The 6,166-nt window shown below is 37.3% G+C and overlaps 1 protein-coding gene across 7 annotated transcripts in view; it reads right to left on the bottom strand.

The window, feature by feature from the left end:
- Positions 1 to 6,166, bottom strand: part of LRRIQ3 (leucine rich repeats and IQ motif containing 3) — a 183,446-nt gene that overhangs the window by 21,703 nt on the left and 155,577 nt on the right. The window lies entirely within an intron of this gene.

Here is a 6,166-nt window from a genome sequence, read left to right as displayed (position 1 = left end):
AATCGTGGCAGATGTAGTTAGGTTAAAATGAAATACATTATCATTCAATCTCCCTTTTGAGTCATTCTAAAGTTTTTTCAGCTTTTAATATTTTTTGCTTTCTTTTCAATTGGGGTTTATCTGTGTTTTGTCTAATCATTCTTGTTATGTTTGTTTGTAGTCTGTTTGTGCTTTATATCATTTTCTGCATATGATATCCAGAATAGGTAATTTTCTAGAGCCAGTACCTGGATTTATAATTGTGTAGGAGCTTGGCAATGGAGGTGTTGGGGAATGGGGGTTAACAACAATGAGTACACGAATGACATATTCTAAAATTGATGGTGATCATTGCACAAATATTCTTAATGTGATTAAACAATTAAAGTGTATGCTATGTGAAATATATACCAATGAAGCCATTTTTAAAAGATTGCAGTCAGGAAAACTCCATAAAGTAGTTCTAGTCTGTAGCACATGGTTCTGCCATGTGTTGTGCACATGGTTCTGCCATGTGTTGGGGGGCTGATTCAAAAACAGCTGACAAAAAGTACTGCTCTCAAGTATAAGGATTTGATCTTTCTTAGTACAAAATCCCTTCATATACATATATATCAAAATGCCAAATCTAATTGTGAAGTTTTATGAAAGTCAAAGTGGTCAAAAAAGATGTCAGAAGCACTGCTGCTGAGTTGAATGTAAATCAATGACACCCTACACAGTGTTTCTGAGAAGGTAATTGTTCACCATGGCAGAAAGCCTCATCTTTCTCACATGGAGTGGCTGGTGGGGTTGAACTGATGACCTTGCAGTTAACAGACCAAATGCCTAACTCATAGCACCATCGATGCTCTTTTAATTAAAAAAAAAAACAGCAATAAAAACTTATATGTTATTAAGTCAGTCCAGATAGATAGGGGAAACAAATTCATGAACATGCATATCTATATACAAAAGACGTTTATGTACAAGAGCAATTGAATATAGCGAAAACCTCCCAGTCTAGTCCAGATCAAGTCCATAAGTCTGATACCAATCTATACAGTCCACTTCAGACTCACAAAACACATGCGATGATGCAGAATGCAGGATGACCACAGGTCAGTGGGAAGAAAGCCTTTGGATCCAGTGACATTGCGTGCATCTCAGTGCTGGTAGGGGTCTCCACGTGGCTTCACCAGTTCCCAGAGCATGGGGTCTATCAAGGTAGTGCCATGTGTCCTGTCAGTAGAGCATCCCCAAGGGAGTGAGTCTTTTCAGTGGAGACACTCCAAGGGAGTGAGCCAAAAGAGAAAAGTGTCTCCCACCTCCATGGAGGAAAATACAGGAGTTCCCAGAATTCTCAGTAGAAGGCCATGTCCACACAGAGGCATCATTGGCTATGATCTGAATGAAAGACTAGACTCCATCCCTTCACTCTTAATCCTCTGAAGTCCAAAATTGACACCAGATTATTTAACTACCACAGACCTCCCCTTGTCAATTTGACACTGTCATACAACTCTTTAGTCATATACGATTTTAAGACAAACAAAAATAAAATCATATCTGTACTTAACAGGACAAAAACTAAAATGCCTACAATTCAGTATGTGCCACACTCATTTAAACTCTTTAAGTGAACAAAACAAAAATATCCTATGCCTAACAATTATTGTAAGTAACATCTACACATTAATCCTATAATTCTATTAATATAGTCCCACATCTATGAAAGTTTGTAAGCCAACCAAATCATGCATTTATCCCCCCAATTTTGGGTATACAATTTCTATACTGTCCACTTACATCAACTCAGTGCTCTGAGGAGACAATCATATTCTTTGATGTGAAGAATCTTCATTCCAGTTGGAATCTTGTGAGTGCATCCATAAGCAAAGTCAAATCAGGACAGGCCACCCATAAACTCTGCAGCAATAGTCACCAGTTCACAGGCTCAAATATATTTTCATCTAGTCAGGTTCTGGTCAGCTCAATGTGGGTTGCCTCACTTAGCCTCACCAGGGTGCCCATTGGTTGCCTTGCCTTTAGACCATGGGCTCCTCCCAAATTCTCAACCTCTCTAGCCCCCTGTGCTAGGTCATGAACTTCAGACCTATCAACCTGCTCTCAGCTTCTCTTCTAGTTCCTGTGAACCAGGTCCATGGGTATCAGTGGTCAGATTCAACCAATCTCTCTCTTGCTGCATTTCTCCCACTTCTACTCAATCAGAGGATCCAGGTGGTCACCTAGCAAGCATTTCAGCCTGCCCACAGGCTCCCTTTAACTGTTCAGCTATAGACATCACTTTTCTTCATGGTTGCAGATTGTTTCCAGCTTCTGACAAAACCACTAGTTCAAGATTTCCAGAAAACCAAAGAATTCCTCTTTCTGCAATCAGTCAACCATGCCCCCAGGCAAGTCTCTTGGAATGCAAATGTTATGAGCACTCCAAAGCACTGGGAAGGGATTATCTTTTCAGAACCTTCTTTGCAGGTGTGTCTTAAATCCATTTAAAGATAGATTTTTAATCATTCAAAGCAAGTGCGCTTTCAAGCTCTCTATTTTCATACTTCCCAATAAACACTTCTATAAATCCTTATATCAATAATTATAAACAGAAGAAATCAGTATAAACAAGTAGAATCAGATCCTAAACTCAACAGTCAAATTCAATCCTTATTTTGCTTATCTTAATCCTTATCTGAACAATTCCATTGATACAAAACTATGAGATTAGGGTTCAGAAAGTATCAAACAAAATCCAGGCTTTCTGTCAGGCATTTTTCCCTTCTGTCAGCCATTTTTCCCTTCTTTCAGCCATTTTCTTTAAGCAGCATGGATTCTGATAAATTCTGATGGCGATTTTTACCCCTGAACCCAAAATATACATTAATCACATTCATATTTGCTATTTCACACAGGAATAACCAAAGACTACAACAAACAAAATAATCAAAACTTTAACTTACCATATTCTTTCCTGAAAACAGCCCAGTAAACTGCATGGGCATATCTGACCTTTGGCTAGCCAAAGAAGAAAAAGTACCATAAGGCAGAAGTCAAACAAATATTTACTCTTCATGTTTATGATTTTTTTCTCTAGCACTCCACTCCAAAGGTACCATAATGTGTTGGTCTGGGTTGACTAGAGAAACAAATTCATAGACACATATCTATATAAGAGTTTCATATAATGATCACCACTGAACGTTGAGAAAGCGTCCATAAGTCCAAAATTAGCCCATATGTTTTATACCAATCTATGAAGTCCTCTTCAGACTCAGGAAACACATGCAATCACGCTGAATTCAGGAAGATCACAGGTCAGTGGGTGGGAAATCTTGTGGATCCAGTGGTGTTATAAGTATCTCCCTCCTGGCAGGGGTTTCCACGTGGCTTCTCTGGCTGCAAGGATCTAGCTTAGATCCATGTGTCTGGTCAGTAGAATGTCTCTCAGGGAGTAAGCATAGAAAGAAGCAGTGTCTCCTATTTCCAAGGAGGAAATACCGGTGTTCCCAGACCAGAATCCTCAGGAGAATCCTATGCCCAAACATAGGCCTCATTGTCTGTATACTGATTGACAGGCTAGACCACAACCCTACACTCTTAATCCACAAATTGACGCCAGATTATGCAACTACCACAGCGGGGAAGGTATAATTAATAATACATCACATTAGATATTATGACTAGAAGCACAATATTAATTGATTACATCTCAACAAGCTACTAAGAAATATGAATGGATCAATGAAGGATGGATACCAAAATCAAAAACCATTGTGTCAATCTAGAGACTCTATAAGCAGTGGTTCTCAACCTTCCTCATGCTGAGACCCTTTCATACAGTTCCTCATGTTGTGGTGACCCCCAACCATAACATTATTTTCATTGTTACTTCATAACTGTAATTTTGCTACTGTTATGAATCATAAAGTAAATATCTGATATGCAGGATGGATTTTCATTGTTACAAATTTAACATAATTAAAGCAGAGTGATTAATCACAAAAACAATATGTAATTATATATTGTGAAATATTTTTTTCTAATTACAAATAAATGAAATTTTGTCTTGAAGCATGATGTAGCATGGGTAACAGTCTTCACTCCTGGTACTTTTATGTGGGCACATCTACATATGGGCGGACTCGCCTGGAGACAGATAGAGGAGCAGTGTTTCGGTTCCTCAGACCACTGGAAATATTTGTTTTCTGATGGTCTTAGGAAACCCCTGTGAAAGGGCTGTTCACTCCCAGTGGGGTCAGGACACACAGGTTGAGAACCACTGCTCTATAGGAATATTGAGCAGAAATTCAAGAATCACAAATATGAACCATCTTAACCAAATTTCCTCCAATTCTTAATTTCATCTCAATTTTTTCTTTCCTTTTTGTTTGAGAATTATCTGGTTTCTATGAAAATTATCAATACCTTTATAACAAAATGTTTTCTGTGCCAAATATATTAATCAGACATAAATGTCATACATGGAAAAGCATCATATATGACATTAATCATTTGCTATGTGTGAGCCATTTTTTCTAGACCAGAGACATATGGCACTGTCTGATAAAGGCAGCATCCCAGATCGCATGCTACTTATATTCTACTGTGGAAGAGACAAATACCAAGAAATAAATAAGAAAATATAAATAGTATTAAATGCTATGAATGTTATGAAAATCTGATAGCAAGATAGTTTTGCAATTAGATTGGGTAGATGAAAATGTTTTTAAAGCAAATTCTACTTAATCTGATAGAAGAGAAGTAGCAAGCTATGGACAAATATGGAGAAAAGAACCTTCCAGGGAAAAGTACTAGCGAGAAAGGAGGTGTGAGCGCTGTACAGGGAAAACCATGTTTGCTGAAGCCCAGTGAGATAGGTAGTATGACATATGATCATAGAGGCAGGGAGCAGATGCCGGGAACTGATGTGACCCAGGTAAGATTTGGTAACAGATAAGTCCAAGGTGAAAATAATAAAGCTACAGAAAAGCATAAATATTGTGTATATGATTAGTGGTATGGCCATGTCTTCCTAATAAATTAAATCACAGAGGTGACCAAAGTAACAATTAATATGGATACTAGCATTTTGATTTGTGTTTTCCAAGGAAATTATGGTGTTATTTGTTGAGATAAAAAACTGGAGAAAAAACAGATTTGGTTTTATTCTATCATATATTACTATTTTTATAGACATAGTTTTCATATGCAGACACATGGCTAACATTAATATGTCATAATTAAAGTATTTCTCTATAAAGGTGCTTATAAATTGTCAATAATATAAGGGGACTTTTAAAAGTTCATGAAAAAAATTCTATTAAAAAAAATTCCATTTCCATGAACTTTTTGAAGCCTCTTCATACAATACTACTTTAACATTTTATCCCTACATTTAACAAAATTATTTTTAACTAATATTATTTGTTTCTATTTACATGATTACTAATAATACTAAGTGACTGAGGATAAGACACTCAATTTTTATTAATAATATCAGATAATTATTGAGGTGACAGGTTATAACTATAAGCCATAAATTTCACAAACTGAATTTTTACATATATATTGTCTTACTCGTGTAGTGCTACTATAACAGAAATATCAGAAAGGGAAGGCTTTAACAAACAGAAATTTTTCTCTCTCACAATTTAGGAGCCGAGAAGTCCATACGTAGGACACCAGCTCCAGAGGAAAACATGTCCTTTCTGTGAGCTCTGGGGGAAATCTCCATTTCCTGTCAACATCTGGAGGGCTAACAGCTTCCCTTGTAGACTCTACGTGTCTCGCCATAAGTGTTCTTTGGGTCTAGGTGGTGCATAGTGCAGGGACCACATGTCCAAAGGGTTCATGACACTCCGCCCTCTGATCTTCTTTATTTGTGGTGATGAGGTCTCCTTCTCCATTGCATCTCTCACCATTTGTTTTTTTTTCCTTTGTAAGGGAAACTCCTGATAGACCAGATCAGGACTGTGACATGAGTAACAGATTGTATTCCACTGCCATTCCTTTATGAGGTAACTCATCATTACATAGAAAGTAAGCCAAAAAATATTGCCATAAAATTAAAGAGCATTTTCTTTAAAAACTATGGTGCGTGGCTATCAAAATATAGCATCTGGGGTCTTAAAGGCTTGAAGGCAAACAAGCGGCCATCTAGCTCGGAAACAACAAAGCCCACAGAGAAGAAGCACAC

This window comes from Echinops telfairi, unplaced genomic scaffold (assembly GCF_000313985.2).
Source record: "Echinops telfairi isolate 266 unplaced genomic scaffold, ASM31398v2 ScPeMD7_443;HRSCAF=831, whole genome shotgun sequence".
Lineage (NCBI taxonomy): Eukaryota > Metazoa > Chordata > Mammalia > Afrosoricida > Tenrecidae > Echinops > Echinops telfairi.
This window is presented reverse-complemented; position numbering and strand designations above follow the sequence as displayed.